The sequence below is a fragment of the Zootoca vivipara genome, chromosome Z1, assembly GCF_965207765.1.
Source record: "Zootoca vivipara chromosome Z1, rZooViv2.hap1.1, whole genome shotgun sequence".
In the NCBI taxonomy this organism is placed as follows: domain Eukaryota; kingdom Metazoa; phylum Chordata; class Lepidosauria; order Squamata; family Lacertidae; genus Zootoca; species Zootoca vivipara.
The window spans coordinates 59,713,113-59,735,045 of NC_142583.1; the positions used below are offsets into that span (position 1 = coordinate 59,713,113).

The window sequence follows — 21,933 nt, forward strand, 5'->3', positions numbered from 1 at the left end:
GGTCGCGGAGAAGTCCAGTTGCACCAGGTAGTGATCTGACCATGGCACTTTTTAGTTTCGCTTTTACTTAGTGTCAGATCACCAACATCCATAGAGGTAAACACCAGGTCCAAGGCATGTCCGCGGCTATGAGCTGGGCCGGACTTATTCAGGGACAGCCCCATGGAGGCCATGCTTTCCACGAAGTCCCGAGCGGCTCCTTGTAAGGTCGTGTTGGCATGGATGTTAAAATCCCCTAAGACAACCAAGCTAGGTGTCTCCAGGAGCACATCCGGCACGACCTGAAGCGGTTACCTATTTATCTACTTGCACTTTGACATGCTTTCGAACTGCTAGGTTGGCAGGAGCTGGGACCGAGCAGCAGGAGCTCACCCCGTCACAGGGATTCAAACTGCCGACCTTCTGGTCAGCAAGCCCTAGGCTCTGTGGTTTAACCCACAGCGCCACCTGCATCCCCATATAGGATGCGCCCCCCTATAGGAGGTACTGGCAAGCAAACAGAAGCCCACGGGCACCATGCTAGTGACCCGTGAAGATACAGATTTCCCCCCAATGTGATCCCCACATGCAATCTATGGTATTCTAGGCACTTTTGGGCTGTACCGCCTCATTCAGCTGCATGTGCAGTTCCACTCCTTAGTTGCTAGTCCTGTAAAAGGCAACACTGGTGTGTGTGTTTTTGGGAGGGGGGGGGTTGGCTGCAGCCTACAATGTGAACCCCCTTCCGCATTGAATCCCTTTGATTGCATTTTTATAATTCCTCCACCATCTTTTAATGATTTGCCAATCCCAAACCACCTGTTGTTGCAAGTGATGGGGGTATTGGGATCAATTTATTTTGTTGCTGTAAATGAATTGAAAAATAGGGGGGGGTGGACGTGCACCGGAAGCTTCTCCCAGCTTGCTGTGAAGCCAGACAGTTGCCTCAGACACCTCCTTGCTTTCTCCCACTCAATTTGTATGCAGCAAAGCTCACATGTTCACGCTCTTAAGCGTGTGACCTACACTAGAGAGAGAGGGGGGGGAGAGGGAGAGGGAGGGTCCAGCCAATTGCTGGACTGCCTCAAAGGGAGAAGGCAGCCAATCAGCAAGCCCATGCTCATGTTTCTAAATTAAGCAACAAAACCGGGACTAGGACAGACGTGGGAGCCGAGCTCCATAAATCAAATTCCCCTGCAGTGATAGAGCCATGATGCAATTGAGGAGGCAAGACATATCCCTCATGAATCCATTCACATGTTTTGGGCCTCGTGTCAATGCTTCTCAGTGCAGGCCCTTCCAGAAACAGGTGCTGCTGCTCCTTGAAACTCCACAAAGAGAATGTAGCAGATATATATATATATATATATATATATATATATATATATATATATATATATATATATGATTGACCCCAAGTTCTTCATTTATGCTGTATCCTCCGGCAGTGCTGTAGCTAGACATGTCTTTGCCTGGGGCTGGATCCCCGTCCTGCTTCCTTCCTCCTTTGGGATACGGCGACACCAGCGACAAAAAGCAAAACACACTATATTAGCACTTTCTGAGGACAGTACTGTACTGGACTCAGTTCCGCTAAGAGCAATCAGACGCATTGTCTGAATGCAGTTAAGCTATAATCAGTGGGTGAATGCACAGTCGTTGCAGACTACAGATGAGATCCTGAGTCCATGAGAGTGAAGGCAAACGTGCCAACCAAAATTATGCTTGTGGTGAAGATCTATTCAGACTCTTAAACTGAATGAGAGCTATTGCTCAGTGGCACGGCATCTGCTTTCAATGCAGAAAGTTCCAGGTTCTGTCCCTGGCATCCCTAGGTAGGGCTGGAAGAGACTCTGCTGGTCGGTGTTAAAATATTGAGCAGATGGACCAAGGGTTTGATTCGGTATAAGGCAGCCTTATGCTCAGTCAAACTGCCAAAGTTGAATGCTCTGCTTGTAAAACCTTTGATAATAATAATTATTATTATTTATTCCCTGGTCATCTGGCTGGGTTTCCCCAGCCACTCTGGGCGGCTTCCAACAAAACATTGAAGTACAACAATCTATTAAACATTAAAAGCTCCCTTCAGATGTCTCCTAAAAGTCTGGTAGTTGTTTTTCTCTTTGACATCTGGTGGGAGGGCGTTCCATAGGGCGGGTGCCACTACCGAGAAGGCCCTCTGCCTAATTCCCTGTAACTTGGCTTCTCACAGCGAGGGAACCGCCAGAAGGCCCTCGGCGCTGGACCTCAGTGTCCGGGCAGAACGATGGGGGTGGAGATGCTCCTTCAGGTATACTGGGCCGAGGCCGTTTAGGACTTTAAAGGTCCTCCACACCTGCCCGCCTCCTGTCCCCCAAATTTCAAAGAACAAAACATGAAACAACAGCTGGGGAAGACTGTAAGTTCAGAGGGAAGTATTGGCAGTGACTACCAGGTAAAAAAAAGTGGCCTACTCTGCAAGGCAATTGAGCATAAAAGGCTCTCCTGAACATCCGTATTCTGCCACATAGTATATTTAAAATCATTGGTTCACTTGTGGTACTTTTGTCTACTTTGGTCTGTTTGTAATATTTCATGTTTTTATGTTTCGTAACCTACCCTCCCTTGGGTCGGTGACATTGAAGGGCAGGCCAGAAACATTTCAAATAAATATTGAAATAAGAGTATTTTATTCACTTTAGGCCTCCAGAACCTCTGCAGTGCTGTTTCGTTGCAGGAGACTGAAATGGCACCCAAAATATTTGCATACTTTGCATTAGCATAGCATCCATTATGTACCTTAATGGTTTTGAATCCAAAATGAGGGAGGGTTTCCAACTACCTGGAACAAATGCTTTCCATTTCCACCTCGGTTCGAGGAGACACAAAGGTGGCGTTGTTTAGCCGGAATCCAGATCCATTTGTGAGATACCTGAAACACTCAATTAGGCAAGGTGGAAAGCAAGAGGGACTGGGAGATACAAACAGCATGTGGAATATTTGCTGTATTCAGGTCGCACGGGGAGAGTGCGTGATCAGAGGGAGTAGGAAATGCTCACAGGCTCCGCATCGCTTTTCTTGCTTATTTTATCCCCAATGCAGCTGGGTCTCTAATTGTACAATTAACCACATCTTGCGAGGGAGCTGTGTAATCTGAGTGGACTCTGTCATCCGCTGAACCCAAAGGCCGGGGGGGGGGGGAGGTGGCTCATTTCTTTGCCTGTTTTTTCACTTTGCTCAAGGGTGGCGTGTTCCAGGCTATTAGTAAAACGATAACCTATCCTTCTAATTGCCTGTTCTTTGGGGATGTCTTTTACTGTGGGATTTTGTGTTACGACAGCGTGTGCCCTTCCTTTGCGGGTGAGGCAGGTGGCAACCAGGAAATGATGTTTGTTTTGTGCTGGCATCCTAGCTGTGGAATCTCTTCCTGAGACAAGTTCTCCTTGGGTCATCATTGTTATGACTTAGATACCAGGCTGAAATATTTTCCTCTGTGCTTTAAACAGCAGCTGATGGTTCATTCAGACATTGGGATTGTTGTGTTAATGTTCTCCTGGTTATAATGCTCATGCGCCACACACACACACACCAGTTTCTAATGTTCCTTTTACACCAAATCACCTGTGGTATTATGGAACGGTGGCTTTTTTAATCGATATACGACCATGTCACACTAAATTACATTCACACCAGTGGGTGTGGCGTGCCAAAACAGGCAGCATTAGACATATTGCCAACCTTCTCCCCCTTTATACCCTCCAACAGGACACAGCCCAAATCCAGGACGCCATCTTACAGGTCCTAAATCCCGTGCCAGTCACATGACATCATGGACCCAGAAAAAGCACATTATCAGGTACAGTAGAAGAGTTTGGATTTGATATCCCACTTTATCACTACCTGAAGGAGTCTCAGAGCTGATAACATTCTCCTTTTCCTTCCTCCCCCACAACAAACACTCTGTGAGGTGAGGGAGGCTGAGAGACTTCAGAGAAGTGTGACTAACCCAAGGTCACCCAGCAGCTGCATGTAGAGGAGTGGGGACGTGAACCCGGCTCACCAGATTATGAGTCTACCGCTCTTAACCACTACACAACACTGGTTCTCACATTTTGGGGTGCCATGCAAGATCACCGCTTTTGGGGGGGGGATATTTCAGCCTGAAATGATTGCCGTACTCTCTCAGGGGGAAATGGGATGTCCCGGTTTTCCTGGGGCAATTATGCTTGTGTTTCCCCATGGTTCATGTATGAAAGCAGTGGGAAAGAACTGTATGCAGGCTTGTTGTTGTTTAGTCGTTTAGTCGTGTCCGACTCTTCATGACCCCATAGACCAGAGCACGCCAAGCACTCCTGTATTCCACTGCCTCCCGCAGTTTGGTCAGACTCATGTTGGTGGCTTCGAGAACACTGTCCAACCATCTCGTCCTCTGTTGTCCCCTTCTCCTTGTGCCCCTTGTGCCTTCTCCTTATGCAGGGTTAGCACCCCAAATTTCATCCCTCAGCTTTCCAGGTTAGTGGTGTGACTATTTTTTTTCTTTTCTGGAAGCAATGAACCTGGAAATGAGCACTAAATTCAACTAGATTTTCCAGAAGTGGCTTCTAGGCCATATGAAAGATCACATAAAATGTTGAAATTATTGGGTAAGGAAACATTGGGAGGGGAATAAATATGTACCCTGAATTGTATTAAGCTATTAGTGCTTCATTTCATTCTTTGTAACCGTGGCTTAGCATTGTACATGTGAACCAGGTCAATGTGTAAAAATATTTTCTTTGGCAGGAGGTTGGAGGGATGCCTGTGTCTTCAGCTGCAGTTAGCCAAGTCTCAAGCTGGGAGGCCTCAGCTGGCAATGGGTTCATGAGGAAGGTAGATTTTGAGCTGAAGAAAGGGAGAAGTGGAATCACATTCTGGGAGAGAGTACCAGGAAGAAGTGGCAGCAAGGAAGAAGATGACTGAATTTTCCCACTGAGAATATCTACAAGCAGAAGCTCAAGAGAGAAAGGAAAATGAAAATATTCAAAATGAGAGACCAAGGCAGGCATAGGCAAACTCGGCCCTCCAGATATTTTGGGACTACAACTCCCATCATCCCTGACCACTGGTCCTGTTAGCTAGGGATGATGGGAGTTGTAGTCCCCAAAAATCTGGAGGGCCGAGTTTGCCCATGCCTGGACCAAGGGGATGTGAAGATATCAAAAGTCATCCTGTTATGAGGCTTTGAGAAATCAATGTGCTTTTGCAGCACCCCCAATCATTTCTGATAACATTTCTGTTTTCGTGTGAGATGAATTTTCCACTTACATTAAGACAGACTTGCAATTTCCAATACTTTCTCATCCACAGGAAATCAAATCAGAGGAGCAGTGACAGTGGAGATCATAGAATCATAGAGTTGGAAGAGACCACAAGGGCCATCCAGTCCAACCCCCTACCAAGCAGGAAACACCATCAAAGCATTCCTGACAGATGGCTGTCAAGCCTCCGCTTAAAGACCTCCAAAGAAAGAGACTCCACCACACTCCTTGGCAGCAAATTCCACTGTCCAACAGCTCTTACTTTCAGGAAGTTCTTCCTAATGTTTAGGTGGAATCTTCTTTCTTGTAGCTTGAATCCATTGCTCCGTGTCCGCTTATCTGGAGCAGCAGAAAACAACCTTTCACCCTCTTCCATATGACATCCTTTTATATATTTGAACATGGCTATCGTATCACCCCTTAATCTTCTCTTATCCAGGCTAAACATACCCAGCTCCCTAAGCCGTTCCTCATAAGGCATTGTTTCCAGGCCTTTGACCATTTTGGACACGTTCCAGCTCATCAGTATCCTTCTTGAACTGTGGTGCCCAGAACTGGACACAGTATTCCAGAATAGAAATCCTTCCAGAGCAAATTCATTTGTGATCCGACCCAGCAAGCCAAAATGGGACCATGGTATTCTGCCTAGCGTGTCTTCCCATACAGCTGTGCTTCTCAGTTGTCGATCACCAATTGGTCTCTTGAGGCCTATCGAGCAATAGCCCAATTGACCTGATATGGTTGGTAGAATCCAGTTATTTCCTCCACCACCCCATCAGCGGCCAAGTCCCAGATCTCATTTCTGGAAGAGCCACCTCTTGCCCTGACTTCTTGCAGCTTAGTGTGACTGTTGGAATTGCAAAAGTTAATCTGTTCATGCCCCGCAAATACCAAATATGGCAAGATTTAACAACATGCTTTCACAAGTTAGCTATATTTATCTTAAGAGTGCAAAGTCGGTCTTCCTGTTCCTGTAACTCTTTTAAAAAATCACTATTCTTTTATATGTATTTAAAGTTCTTTATTTAGGACGTTCCTGCAGCAGCGGCGAAGGACTCCTAACAAAGGACTCGTACAGAGGCAACTAGCATATAATTTGTAATCAAGCAATAACAATATTCTGTTTTAATCGTATGTGTGTGGATTTTACATAAATGGCACTACAAACATTAAAATGGAGCACCATACCCCCGAAGGTCCATCTTTCAGCCTGCCACCACAGAACTTCTCCACTTAGTCACACTTTACCTCAGTATATGCAATTTGTATAGGCATTACTTAGCTGGAGTAAAGGTAAAAGGGTAAAGGGTAAAGGGACCCCTGACCATTAGGTCCAGTCGCGGACGACTCTGGGGTTGCGGCACTCATCTCACTTTATTGGCTGAGGGAGCAGGCATACAGCTTCCGGGTCATGTGGCCAGCATGACTAAGCCACTTTCTGGCGAACCAGAGCAGCGCACGGAAACGCCGTTTACCCTCCTGCCGGAGCGCTACCTATTTACCTACTTGCACTTTGACATGCTTTCGAACTGCTAGGTTGGCAGGAGCTGGGACCGAGCAATGGGAGCTCACCCCATCGTGGGGATTCGAACCGCCGACCTTCTGACCGGCAAGCCCTAGGCTCTGTGGTTTAACCCACAGCGCCACCCGCTGGAGTAGTGCATTGCAAAACTCAGAGCATTGCAAAGTTTAAAGGATACCTGCGTTTCCGTTCTCATATTATTTTGGAAAGCTCACTGGGAAGAAAGGTATGATATACATGTAAGTAAGTACTGTAAGTAAGTAAGTAAGTAAGTAAGTAAGTAAGTAAGTAAGTAAGTAAGTAAAATACCCTATTGTAAACAGGTAGCTGTTTACAATCACCCTATAAATGTTGTTGGCATCTGTCTGTCTTGAGAGACAATGGAGTGTGCCTCCGGGGGTGAAGTCAAACAGCCGTGCTAGCAACACTGAGGTGACCACCCCGGGGTGCAAGCCTGGGCAGCGTGTATCGAGGTCCTGGGCTGCCCAGATGACAAGACACACACCCCTTGACCTCGCTGATGCGGTCCAAAGGAAAGCAATACTTTTGGCACCAGCACCTTTGCATGGTTTCGGGGTGGGGATGTTTTTCAGCCCTGCCTGCAGATGCTTGGGGATCTTCTGCATGCAAATATGTTCGACTGTGGAGCTACAAACCCTTCCTCACTTTGCACCGGTGGATAATAACTCCTGAAACAGAGCTATACAACCCTAAGGTAGCTGAATACAAGTTCTGACCGTAGCAAGACCTGAGCCTTCTCTAACTGCATTGCAAGTCAGAAATATGTGCCACAATGAATAAACTTTATGCCTGGCTCCAGGTGGAGAAAAACTAGTAGGTTTTACCAGACCAGGCTCCACCAGCCTGCCATTCTAAACACACTTACTAGGAACAAATTGCCATTGAATTCAATGAAATTAACAAGTCAGGCTGCACAGTTGTAATTCTAAAACAAGTCCCACTAAACTTGCTCAGGATTGTCTGAAATTCCATGCACACTTAACAGCCAAAGCCAGGGGTGAAGCTAGGCTTTATTTAACCCAGTTTGGCGTGCGCACACACACACAGAGGCTGGGAGCCTCAATGGCACCCCTCTGGAGGCTTCACCCGAGGCAAAAAAAACCAGTTAGCCCCCACTAGCTATGGCTCTGGGCAAAGCTATACATTATATTGCCAAAAAGAGGTTCCCAAACCCATATGTGTATACCAATAATAATAATAATAATAGTAATAATAATAATAATAATAAATATTTATTATTACTTTATGTGTAGAGGAGTGTAACAATTTCCAGGATAGAAATGACCAGTGAGTGGGGCTGCTCTCCACCTGTCATCCCCCCCAACCAACCCATCTTTCCAGCTGTTTCACTGCAGCCTGACTTATTTCTGGAATTGGGAGTCAAGGGGATGTGGGCAAAATAGCCAGGCAGGAGGGGTTGTGGGGGGAATGGGAAGAGTCATGGGGAGAGCTGTAGACTCCATCCCATCTGCTGCTTCTCCCCTGAAAATATATCTCACACCCATTGCCCTGCATTTATGGCCCTCGACAAACCCAGTGGCTGGGAACTTGTGTTAACAGATATATATCTACACCCTAAGCCCCGCCGAATCCAGGGCCAAACTAGATGTGGCATGCAGGCATTTGAATCTTTCTTCTAACATATTTGTTTACAAAACTAGAAGGCTCTCTGGAAGGCTTAACCCTTTCCCCTCCACCCATTGTTGTTGACTTGCTTGTGCTCAAAATTGCCACTCCTTGTTGGTTTTCCACCTACGGGAGGAAAGATATGCATGTCTGTATCTCTGCTATAAAGGCAGCTGCTGGGTGATTTTTAGAGGGGAAAGGATTAAACAAACCCTCATACCTCTTCTACTTTGCACCTTAGTGGCACTTTTGAGTTTTGGTTTAGAGTGCAAGTATGCACAAATAGGAGGAACTTTTCTTTTCTTTTCTTTTTTGCGCAGAAAGGCCTTGCAGAGAAAACCATTTTTGGTTGTTAGTAAGTTTCTGAATAAACCTAGGGTAATTATTGCCTTGGATATATCTCTTTGTCAAATTCATCTCTGTTAGCCAAATCCTAGAACAGATCCTACTACATAAACCGAAGCTGGTGTTTATAGATGCTGCTGAGATATAAATAGACTTCTGATGGCAGGCTGTGTAATAGGTTTTCCATTTTCATAATTTGGAGACAGCCAAAGAGCTTGTTAGTGGGGTGGGGTGAGATGGAGAAACTCTGAAGCATACATAGAAGCAACTCAAGGTTATGTCTAAGAAGCTGGAAACAAGTCTCTTACAACAAATATTTCACACACTGCAGATTTTTCTATCCGAAAGTAAATCCTGCAAGTTCACCCCACCCTGAACCAAATTAGGGAAGCGACTCAGATTGGATGTGATTTGTTAAGATTGCGAACATAAACTCACCAGCTGCAGCTGAACTAACACACGCCTTGGTAACCTCTAGATTAGATTAGCTGTTTTTGAAGAGACCTTTGCTGTTCACTACCAGCCTCCACCAGCCCAAAGGTCTCCCGCACCCTCAAACGACTTTCCCTTTGTTCCGTACTGCCTCCCAGAACCCCTGTGTAACGCCACTTCTCATTCTTCTATCAAATACCTCCTTAAAATCCACCTTGCCCATGAAGACTTTGGCTCAACCCTCGAGTTCCCACGCCCTCCTGCAACTCAGCCTATAATTAAGCCTAATGCACTTAAATTAATCCTGAGCAATTAAATATTCCTCCCCTGCTTATCCCTGCCTCCCCTTCCCTCCCTCTGCTGTTTCCTCTGTGTCAAATTTTAGATTGCAACCTCCCCGGCGCAAAGACCAGTCTTGTTGACCTGTGCTCTGCAAGATGCCATCGCACACCGATGACACCACAAGCAGAGGCCTGCTTGGAAATTGCCACTGGTCCAGAATTTAGTGACTGGTACCAGCTGGGGAAATGAGACCAATTGTGAAGGAGCTACGCTAAGTTACTGGTGACTTTGTGGGCTCAGCTCAAAGTTCTGCTGTTGCCCTTTTGATCCCTGTAGCATCTGGGTGCAGGGTGCTTGAAGGGAAAGCCTGTTAAAATGTGCTCCCTGCCCCCCCCTCCTCCTCCTCCTCCTCCTCCTCCTCCTCCTCCTCCTCCTCCTTCTTCTTCTTCTTCTTCTTCTTCTTCTTCTTCTTCTTCTTCTTCTTCTTCTGCCTTGTTCTCTCACCATGGGAATCTCAAGCTTGGTGAATAGATGCAGTGCTTGGGTGTGTTCTGCACATGCAATGGAATGAGGTGGCAGAGCAGACTGTACCACTTGAGATTGTAGGTCGTGATGGGTGGCTACCACATTTTAAAAACTTTCCCACAGATGAAGCTTAGTTCCAGAAGCCAACAGGTGGAGGCCATAGAGCAGGGGTCCCCAAACTACGGCCCCCGGGCCGGATGCGGCCCAATTGGCCTCCCAATCCGGCCCGCGACGACCCCCGCTGCCCGCTGCCGCCGCCCGCTCTTGCGGCGCACGGCGCAGTGACGAAATTCAAAATCGGCAAAAAATCGCCGAAAATCCTTTGTGCGCATGCGTATGGGCCTCTCCCGACCCAGAAGAGGTCATTTCCGATGCACTTCCGGGTCGGGGGAGGCCCATACGCATGCGCACAAGCGATTTTCGGCGATTTTTTTCCGACCGTGTGCGTGTGCGCATGCGCACGGGCGTGCACTCCCCCGCCCTCCGGCCCGAAGCCCGGTAAGTCTGGGGACCCCTGCCATAGAGGAAGGCTCTACCCTGCCCTTGTTCCATGGTCTGACAGTTCTCTACTTGCAAAGAGGAATATTCCCTTTACCACACAGGTGGCTGAAGGGCGACCTTCTTGCAATGGCACAACACCAGATATGCAAGAGGTGTAGGGATGTTGCAGATTTCTGTCAGAAATGGAAACAGGAGTGGAAATTGCCACAATTCACACATTCGCCCAAGGTCAAAAACAGAAATCGCACAAGCAAATTCAAATGGTCATAGCTAGTGTTTCTAGGCCGTTCTTCCACATACCCTTTTGCTTGTTATTCATTATTATCAATAGTGAGTTATTACAAGTTTATCTGTGGTGAAGCACCATGTATATTGATAGCGTCACCTAAATCGTGTTAAGTGTCTATCATTTATGATTTCACATTTGTCTTCACAGAAAGCTGGTCTACTCCACTACAGGACACACCAGCATTTCATCAGTAGAATGCTTGTCTGTTAATCAATATTATAGGAGCCAGCTCCTAGGGGCCATGATCCACACCCCTTCAATAAAATATTTGAGGGGACCACCCCCCACCCCAAGTTGATGGCATTGCCATTCAAATGGTGTGGGTACACTGCATCAGGTGATTTGATTGTGCAGGGCAGTGCTTAACACCCCCCCCCCCCAATATTATATTCAAGCTGGCACCCCTGATCACAGAACAGAGAGACTTCAGCCTTCTGCAATATTTAACACCAAAAAAGAACAGGCCATTAACACCAGGTTTCCTGTCCGCTGGAAACTGCTTGCATTGAGCCATCTACTCTGAACTGGGCGCACTGGCTCTGGGTATGTAGCAAGGTGTGAGTGGGGCGGATAACACTCTGCACATGGGCAGGAGCACTCTCCAAAATGGGAACGAAGAGAAGGGCGAGGCTGGATGGCACTTGGCGGTGAGGAACGAAAACCTGGCCCCAGACGGGCGGAAACTTCAGCTGCTGTGTCCTCCTCTCTCCTGCAGCAGGAAGCTCTTGAGAAATGCGTCGGGCGGAGAGGCAACCCGGGCGAGAGGCTTTGGTCTCGCCGGCGCAGGCGGCCTTCCTGCTCCGCCTCCCGGGGCTGCTCTGAATGCCCCGATTCCTGGCCGGCGCAGCCAGCAACGCGAGCTTGTGACGCGCGGGCACGCGGCTCCCTCTCAGCTCGTCACATCGCGGGCCACCTTGGAGGAGCGGCTGCTCCGAAGGCGGTTGCGGGCGGGCACAACCTCTGCGGGAGCCGCCGGCAGCGGAAGCAGCCGCCTCCCCGTCCGCCCGGCCAAGGCTAGAAACGCCCCCCAGGAGGCACCTGCGCCGCCCTCGGCAACAGCGCCAAATGCGCGCCGGGAGGAGCCGGAGCCGGAGCCATCCAAGCAGCCGCGGCGTTCCCGGCTTTGCCTCCGCTTTCGACTTGTGGCTCCGTCTCCCCACGGTGGGTTTTCCCTCAAAATCCGAGCCTTCGTAGACGAGACTTTCCGGGTTTCGCCCGCGGGGAGATCCATCCTGGCCGCTTGGGCGCCTAGATCCCGACCTGGAGGGCTCTTTCTGTCTGCGTTTTTACGCGCCAGGCTGCGAGCGGGGAAAGGTGCTTGGTTGCTGCTCCGATGAGGAATTTCTCTGCAAGGTCATCTCTCCTGGCTGCCGGTGCTGCGGCGGCCGCTGCTGCTTCCTCCTGGCTGCGGAAGGTAAGCGGAGGCTCGGGGAGTTGCGCTTGCGTTGGGGCAAGGCAGGTTGCTGGCGACGGCCGGTGAGGATTCTGATAGAAATCCTGGCGCGTCTCAAATATTTGTTTACTGTATTACTCCTAGGCGCGCGCGTAGCTGGGGAGTAATTCGTTCTTCCAAGGAAACGTGCCGAAAATGCATGGCCGCGGCCAAAAGCACAGCGGAATTGACATAGGGTTAGGATCGCGCTGCGCCTAATGGAAGAAATGGCATCCAAACCCCTTCCTCGCCAGTCTTGTTTTCATCGTTTCTCTCCCCTTCTAAATATGCAAATAGTATTATTATGGAAGTCCCGGCTTTGATAGGAAGAAACTACTTACTAATATTAGGTGAAATTTGCAGATAAGTTCAGTTGCCCTGGCCGTGGTTGCATTCATTTCAGGCACATTCAACCCTAATATCTTCTTTGCAGATATGTAGTTTTACTGGCCCTTGTAGGGAGAGAGCAAGAAAAAAAAGTTGCATGCGTGTTTTTGGTATGGTGGTGATGGGCAAATACATTTACAGTATTTTAAAAGGAGGTCAGTCCCCTCCTTCAAGTGATCGCCAGTTTGCATGAACCAAAAATTAAATCAGGTCAATGGCCAACTCAAATTATGATGATATTATTAGTTACATCCCATAAAGGCTTTGATGCCTTTAGGATTTCTATTCTCCCCTAGAAAGGAATTGGAAGAGACATCCAATGAGAAGTGCCTTGGGGAAGAGGGAACAAACGATGGGGACTGGATTGAAGCCCAGATGCGTGACATGTGTACTAACTGTTTACGAGCTGCTTTGATGGCTGGATAATTTATTATGAAAATAAAGCACTTGAGGGAACTTTTCCCAGACGCAAGGTCAGGGTGAGAGGCCCTGGTGCTTTCAAGAGGCCAGCTGCTTCCTAGGCTACTTTTGCACAAATGATCATTCCAGGCGACGACGTAAGGATCTCAATCCTTTTTAACTACGATTCTGATCTTGCCAGAAGTCAAGGTAAATTGAGGCCTGCACCAACCCAGGTGTTCTCCAGAGCACATAAACCACTGTTCTGCTTTGCCTGTTTAGAAGTGTGTGTGCAAGAGTCTGTAAGCACAAAACAGGGGAGAGATTCTAACTCATACAGGGGTAGCTGATATCGCCTTGTGTTCAGCTTTACCTTGGAAATACATTTAGTCTCAAGAACAGCAATCGTCTTCCATATACACCCTTTGTAAAATTGGCACTAAAAACCACCACTTTCTAGAGCAAACCTTAGCAATTGCACCACCATAGCAATTTTGATTTAGGAGACCGGAAGAAAAGGGACACCCTCATTTGTCGTTGCTCAGAATGAATGGAGGAGAGGGTTCAGGGAGGGTGCAAAGTTTTGCTTCTTTACCTTTGAACAAACACTGAGTTTCTTCTTCCTGTTTCCAAGTTGTGGCTTGTTGGTAACAAAAGCTGAACAACAGACTAGGCAATATACACGTGTCTCAAGAAGGCATTTTAACTCTTGGTTTATTGACTTAATTATATTTCATTTGACGGAGGGCTTTTACAAGAAAAGGTGGGGAGGAGAATTGCCAACAAACAGATAGATGTAAGTCAGATGTATTAATTTTTTATAATAATAAAAATGGGTTCACAATATGCCTACTACAGAGGTTTTTTGCCGACAAATGGTTAAAAATATCTGGACAGAGTCCAGAAAAATATCTGGACAGAGTCCAGAACAAACTGGCACGCAGTTTGTTGAGATGAATGGGAGCTGCAGAAGAATGTGTGAAGCAGAACTTCCCTCTGGATCCTGCCCTCTATCACACTGCTGCAGTGTGTTCGGATTGTGCAGGTTGCCCCCTCCCGACTCAATCCAGTAGATAGAAGAGTCATTGCCATAGCAACACCACTGTCACAGCACCAAAATACTTCCTCAGTGCAGGTGATGGGGAAAACAAGACAACAACAGAACACAAGCCTTGTGGCATCTTTCGTTAATTCACACGTACGGTTTGGGTGGCTCCTGCTGCTCCTGCTGCCACTGATTGTTGTGGGGGGGAGCGTTGCAGATAGAGAGTGGGGTATCTATATTTGTGCCAAAAAATTGCATCCACCGCATTTTCTGTTTCCCCTGCCAGCCTGCATGTATCCTGGTACACTTTCCCCCACCCCTCCATTTTTCATTCATTGATTTTCAGATGGTTCTGCAATGCTTAGCCATGACTGTCAGTCCCCTTAGCATTGGCCAGGCTGGCTGGGGCTGATGGGAGCTGTAGTCCAGAGACAGCTGGATGGAAGCCATGTTGGCTCCCCCTGAAAGCCCATAGGAATGTGGCTGGGTCGTAGGGAGAAGGCCTAAGCAGGGTGTGAGGGTACAGGACTAGCCTGTGTGAGGTGGCTGCCTTATCGTGCTCACTGTCCCAACAGGGTTGCCAGGAGAACAGACAGGTATTCTTCTGGTGCTTTTGCTGAAGGAAAGGTGAGCACAGGAAGATATACAACACAGTGGTACCTCGGTTTACGAACTTGATCCATTCCTGAAGTCCGTTCTTAAACCGAGGCACACTTTCCCTAATGAGGCCTTTATCCCTTTATCGGGTAGTGATAAAGCGGGATATCAAATCCAAACTCTTCTTCTTCTTGCCCGGCTTTGGGAAGGAGATTGGAGGGCTCCAGAACCCTGCCAGAGCATCGTGGCTTCTTCCCAAAGCCCAGCACTATATTACCAAGGTTTGCCCCTGCCGGGGTCTTCTTTATGCAAAGCAAGTGCTCTGCCAATGAGTGGTTTTTCTATCCCAAGGAAGCCCTGCTATTAGACATAGTGAGCCAGCTGTCTCAGGCAGCAGATGCAGAGGGACAGGTAAGGGACGCAGCTGTATGCGCTCTGTGCTCCCCAGAGCTATCCTGGTGACCTTGGGTGCCATAGAGAACACCATTGTATCTCCAGCGTTGAACCAAACATCAGCTGCCAGTCTGGTTTGCTTCTGTACATGGAGTAGAAGAAGAAGAGAAGAGTTTCAATTTGATATCCCACTTTATCAGTACCCAAAGGAGTCTCAAAGTGGCTAACATTCTCTTTTCCCTTCCTCCCCCACAACAAACACTCTGTGAGGTGAGTGGGCCTGAGAGACTTCAGAGGAGTGTGACTAGCCGAAGGTCACCCAGCAGCTGCATGTGGAGGAGCAGAGACGCGAACCCGGTTCCCCAGATTACGAGTCTACTGCTCTTAACACCACACTGGCAAAGGTCACCTGATTCTGTAAGAATGCTGAAGGGTGTTGGGAGGAGAGAGCAGGGTTCAAACCCCTACTGGGCCTAAAACCCGCTAGGTGACTTCGGCCGATAACTCAATTTCACCTTAACCCTCAATTTCACAGGGAAAAATGGGTGTTAGGGAGAAGGGTTCTAGCCTATTTGTCAATGGAATTTGAGTCACTTCTCCAATTACAACAAAGTGATTTGCGTTCAATGAAAAGCCCAGCCTTTCTTTTGATCTCTTCTTTTGCATGTGTACAGATCCTTCTTCATCCATTTCAGGAAGCATTTGAGCATGTGAAATAATACCAGGGACGGGGGGGGGGGGATTTGTATGTTTTGGTTTCGCTCTGTGTTTTGCATTTTTTCCAATCCTAGGTCATTCCCCACATTTCCAATCAATCTGCACATTAAAGGCCTCATGAAAATTCACCAGCGAATGTCTCCAAACACGTTTCCCCTCATGTAATGCTTTTTTTTTTTGCATGTAATTTTCACGAATATGTGCATTCTAATGCACATTTCACCCTACTATGTGCATTTCTATACATGTTACTCAACTGGAGAACCGCACTGCAACATTCCGGGAAGTGAGAATATTGATGCATGGCTGTATTTCGGTTGGTTTGATGTTTCAGAAGGTGCAAACATGGTATGTTTGCCTTTAAACTTGAACTGGAACAATTTTCCTCCCCATCCTTACATAAACGCACCAGACCTGAACTGATACAATCCAGTTTGCATAGGCTTTCCCAAATTTGGGCCTTCAGCTGTTGTTAGAATACAACTCCCATCATCCCTCATTAGCAGTGGTTAGGGATTATGGGAGTTGTAGTCCAAAAACAGCTGGATACCCAAGTTTGGGAAACTCTGGTATAGAGATGGATTGTTAGTGATTTATACTTGTTTTTTAATCGTTTAGTCGTGTCCGACTCTTCGTGACCCCATGGACCATAGCACGCCAGGCACTCCTGTCTTCCACTGCCTCCCGCAGTTTGGTCAAATTCATGTTCGTAGCTCCGAGAACACTGTCCAACTATCTCGTCCTCTGTCGTCCCCTTCTCCTAGTGCCCTCAATCTTTCCCAATCTTTTCCAGGGAGTCTTCTCATCTCATGAGGTGGCCAAAGTATTTGGAGCCTCAGCTTAACGATCTGTCCTTCCAGAGAGCACTCGGGGCTGATTTCCTTCAGAATGGATAGGTTTGATCTTCTTGCAGTCCATGGGACTCTCAAGAGTCTCCTCCAGCACCATAATCCAAAAGCATCAATTCTTCGGCGATCAGCCTTCTTTATGGTCCAGCTCTCACTTCCATACATCACTACTGGGAAAACCATAGCTTTAACTATACGGACCTTTGTAGGCAAGGTGATGTCTCTGATTTATACAGATGTTCTCAATTGTCCCATCTAGATGATGGGCCCATGCCAAATTGAGGGGGTTGTGCAGAGTACAGACACATTCCTATTGTCCTAGAATAGGAGCAGGGAAGATGGGAGTTGTTATCCAACAACATTTGGAAGGCTACAGATTCCCCAGTGCTGTCCTGGAACATTGTTGCATGTTGGAGCAGAGGCATGCTGCCCCAGAAGGTCCTCAGACAAGGACTAATTCTCCAGGACTGAATTGGCACCTGAGCTGAGCGGATCCTTGCAGATTTTGGCATGCAGTGGGTCCATCTGGAGACCCTGGCCACACGCTTTGCCTGCTTGCAATGCAACTTGCTCTCAGCAGCTCTCTCTAAGTGAGGCTGAATTGCCAGATGGCTGACCAGAGGAAGTGCAGCCACTTTACTGGGTCCTGAGTCTTGCCCAGATTTGCTGAGTCTATGTTGTGAAGGAACGCTGGTTTTGTGGTTGCATTAATTGGCTTGAAACTGGGTGGGAATCTGTTACCAGAGCAGCGACTGGTGGCTGATGGCTAAAGAGCAAATAAACACAAGAGGATTGGGAAAGAAATGATGAGCCATAGCTCACATTTAGACAGAAATGTAGACAACAAGTTGCAATAGTAACACAAGGCAGATGAAAGGGAAAGTTGCCATGACACTGTTGGGTTGTATTAATCATTTTGATGAATGATTTGTGGTGTTTTCTGATGTTTTGAATTACTATGATTTTATTGAATTGCATGAATCGTTTTGATGAATAAAGCATATTGTCATTTGCTTTATTTATGTGCTATTGTGTTTGATAGCAAAGCGATTGCAGTGGACGCAGGTGGCGCTGTGGTCTAAATCAATGAGCCTCTTGGGCTTGCTGATCAGAAGGTCAACAGCTTGAATCCCCAAGATGGGGTGAGCTCCCATTGCTCGGTCCCAGCTCCTGCCAACCTAGCAGTTCGAAAGCACGCCAGTGCAAATAGATAAATAGGTACCGCTGCGGCGGGAAGGTAAATGGTGTTTCCATGCGCTCTGGTTTCTGTCACGGTGTCCCATTGCATCAGAAGTGGTTTAGTCCTGCTGGCCACATGACCCAAAAAGCTGTCTGTGGACAAACGCCAGCTCCCTTGGCCTGAAAGCGAGATGAGCATCACAACCCCATAGTCGCCTTTGACAGGACTTAACCATCCAGGGGTCCTTTACTTTTACCTTTACCTTACCTTTGTTGTTTTTTAATGCTGTTGTGATTATTGTGAGCCGCTTTGAGCTTGGCATTTGTTGTTGGAGAAGCAGAATACAAGTATTAAATAAAATCAAAAGTTGGTCTGTACACATAGCAAAGTCACCAATTCCCTCTTTGCACCAGAGAATGAGATGTGGGAGGTGGAGAACATGTTCAGATATTTTCCAGGTCCCCTGCATGTTGTCACTTCTTTCTCTTCAAACTCCCCTCAAACATAGAAAGCTGTCTTATACCAAGTTAGAGAGTTAGATCACGGATCCATCTAGCTCAGTATTGTGTACACTGACTGGCAGCAGCTCTCCAGGGTTTCAAGTAGGGATCTGATGCTAAGGATAGGACCTGGGACCTTCTGCGTGCAGGACAGCTGCCTCTGTCTCTGAGCTCCCCTTTCAATGATGCCTTTGACATTCCCCTTAACCCCCCCCCCCCATGTTGCCCTGCTGTAAATAACTAACAGTACAATTCACTGCATGTTTACTCAGAAATAAAGTCCCGTTGAGCCCAGTGGGTTTTACTCATAGAGAAGTGGGTATCTGGTTGCCGTCTAACCCTAAGCATGTGTACCTGAAATAATGCAGATTCTTTCCCTGTTTACCACTGAATTCACCTCCCTCCTCTTCTCCCCCCCTTGCAGTGAATAATATAGATTGTAAGTTCCTTGAGGCAGGGACCTGTCCTCTTGTACTTTGTAAAGCATCGCGCCCGTTGATTATACTCTAGAAATTATAATAATAGCTTAGTAATGGTAATTAATTGGCAACTAGAACTTGGACAAATCATGAGCTTCCTAGGCAGATGTCCAGCTTTGACTTGAAGGCCAGTTGACACAGTAGATGTTTCAGGCGTACTCTTAAATATTTGGAGCACTAATGAAACAAACACAGATCTGTCTTCTCCAGAAGAATCTGAATAATTTCATTTTAAGATTGTTTCTTTATTTTTATTATTATTATTATTTTCCTCCCTGCTTTCTCAATAACAGCCAAACATCAACACATTTTGGAATACTGCAGCTTCCTGGAACGGTCTGTGCTTTCTCCGCAGTGTTCCTTGACTTTTATTTTATTTTTAAAATCCTGAGCTGGCAAGAGGCCTCCCAGCCTGCAGAAGTGAGGTGATTATCATTATCATTATTATTAAATTTCTAAACCGGCCTTCCTCCAAGGGTCACAGGGCAGCTTACAATACAAAAGCACAAGAACACATAAGGTAGTAAGAAGGTTGAGCTGCCATAGGTCTGCAGCTCCAGAGTTTTTAAAGATTCCTAGCAAAGGGGGGCGCCACCCCATTCCCCTACATTTTTGAACCATTGTCTAATTAGCCCCGGTTAAAAATGTACCGACTTGGAACATCGCTGCAGCAATTTTCCCCTATTTGATCTTGTTATGCCTTTGTCTGCCAGATAGGAACAGGCCTTTCCTACAGGGCATTTTCTCCCTGCGCACGTACTTCTAAGACCATGATTAAATTGCTTCTGGTTCTGAACCTTCTCTTTGAATCCATCAAGGAGGCAGCCAGTGGGAAATCTGGGGACACGCTATATTATGACACCCCACCGGTTGTCATTTTGAAAGTTCTGTCCCCAAGACAAAGGGCAGAGCAAAGGAAGGGACCTTTCCCTTTTCTTCTTCACAATGGAAGTCCCAACCAGCCAGTTGGTCTCTCTCAGAAATATATCCAATAAACCTCCCGCCCCGTCCCACAAACACATGACATCACTCATCCTGTGTGCACTTACATGAGAGTAAGCCCCATTGAACTCAACACGACATACTTTTGAGTTACAATGGATGACACAAATCTGTTTTCAGCCTGTGTCTATTTTGGTTCTGCTCATTCAATCAGTCTTTGCCGCATCAATCTGCAATCTTGTCTTAAATGCATGCGCGCGCACAAACCACATTTTTGCATGCCTTTTGCCCTAAAACAATGCATTTCAATATGCATTTTTGGTTGAGCCACAAACCGCATTGCAATGTGTGGAGAAGCGTGGACTCTTAAAGATAAGTGCTTATTGATCCAGAACATGCAAATAAGGTCTGTTCCCTGAAAAATGCAGACATTTCTCTTTTCTTACTAGGCACGCATAGGATTGTGTGCAGGTTTATCACTCGGTGACTGTAACTTTAATGATCTCCAGACATGAATAGGCTGTCAATGAGGTAATTCTCTTCCATGGAGGACTCTCACAGCGTTTTAAACACAGTGGTGTTTTTTTGTTTTGTTTTTTGTGAAGTGGGTTTGCGCAACCAGCTGCCCCAAACCAAGGGATGCGTGTACATGTGTGAACCAGCCTTAAGTGTGGCATATCTAAGAGCCAGGGTGTTATAGGTATTTTGTGAAGAAGAACCCAGTACTTCCATAGAAAGCTGGGATGGAATCCTCCTCTGCTTCTCTCCACTGTTGCCTGCTGAGCAGGAGACCAGAGCTCCTGCTTCACATGCAGATGGAATTGGGTTCAATCCCTGGCACCTGCAGTTAAAAAGGTTATGGTGGCAGGTGATGGGTAAGGCTCTCTGCCTGACTCCCTGGAGAGCCACTGCCAATCAGGGCAGACAGCACTGGGCTAGACGTGGATGAATCTTCTCACTTGGCATATGACAGCTTCCCTGTGAAAACCTTTTCCTATCCATGAAGTCAGAGAAAGAATAATACTGTGTTTTTAACGACTGTGTTGCAGGAACAAATTCAAACAGATCCAGCTGTTTCTGCTGCTGTGACAGAACCTGCTCCTGTTGAGCTTTTTGTTAGGCAGCCTATTATACGCATGAGCAGGCTATGTCTACTCTATATATTCCCAATTAGGTATTTCTAAGCTATTGTAGCACCTTCAGAATGGTACATTTCAGTTCCTTGTAAGAACATAACAATTCATAAAAACTGAGTCGTGGAATTGGAAGGGATCCTCTGATTCATCTAGTCCACCCCTCTGCCCAAGGCATCCCTGACTGATTTAGTTTCTGTTCTATGGTGATTTGCTGGAAGAATGCTGCGGCCGTACTGTGTTCTGCTTATTATTATTGTGTGTTGTGTTATTGTGACATCGACTATGTTTTTTGCTGGCTTTAACAGACATCGCAAGCAGTGGCGTAGTGTGGGTTGCCAGAGCCAAGGGTGAAGGAGGGGTTAAATAACTGGAGTACGCATGCGCATTCAACTGCCTAACGGTGTCCGCATCATCCATTGCCTGGGGAGGTCACTTCCTGGTTCACATGGGGAATCTGTTTCAATGGAGCCTAGTGTATTGAGGTAGCACCGGGTACTGAAATTTTGCACCCTTAACAATTTTGCGCCTGGGGCAACCACTGCTATGCCACTGGGTGCAAGCCGCCTTGGGAAAACACAGTTATTTTGAAAGGCAGCTAACAATTTTTACTAAGTAAAATGTCCGTGCAGTCTCTGCTTAAACATCTCCAGTGAAGGAGAGCTCACCATCTTCCAAGCCGCTGTTCAAAGCTCATACTGTGAGGACGTTCCTCCTAATGTTTTGTGATAGTGTCCACCTGCTGCTTCCTCCGTTCCAGAGCAGATGAAAGCTTTGGCCTCTGGTGCCAATGCTCGAGTTGGCCTTGGATAAGCTCATGCTTCCTTTTCATAACAAGAGCTTACCTGCACAGTTTGAGTGTTAAATTAGGCAATACGTTGATGTTTATCTACCCAACCAGATAAGGCTGCTATGAAACTGGAAGCTCTTTCAATGTACTGTAGTTGGAACCCTAAAACACTTGATGCCCTCCGTATCTTGTTGGACCACGGCTCCCTTTAACGCTGACCATTGGTCATGCTGGCTAGGGCTGAGGGGAATTAGAGTTCAAAGCATCAGGTTGGCAGGAAGTTGAAGTAGGCT

The 21,933-nt window shown here is 47.0% G+C and overlaps 1 protein-coding gene across 1 annotated transcript in view; it reads left to right on the forward strand.

Moving 5' to 3' along the window:
• The first annotated feature begins 11,549 nt into the window (after positions 1-11,549).
• GPRIN3 (GPRIN family member 3) overlaps positions 11,550-21,933 on the forward strand; it is a 52,446-nt gene continuing 42,062 nt past the window's right edge. The window contains exon 1 of the mRNA XM_035112473.3: positions 11,550-12,212. The gene's annotated coding sequence lies outside the window, so the exon portion shown is untranslated. The remainder of the gene's footprint in view (positions 12,213-21,933) is intronic.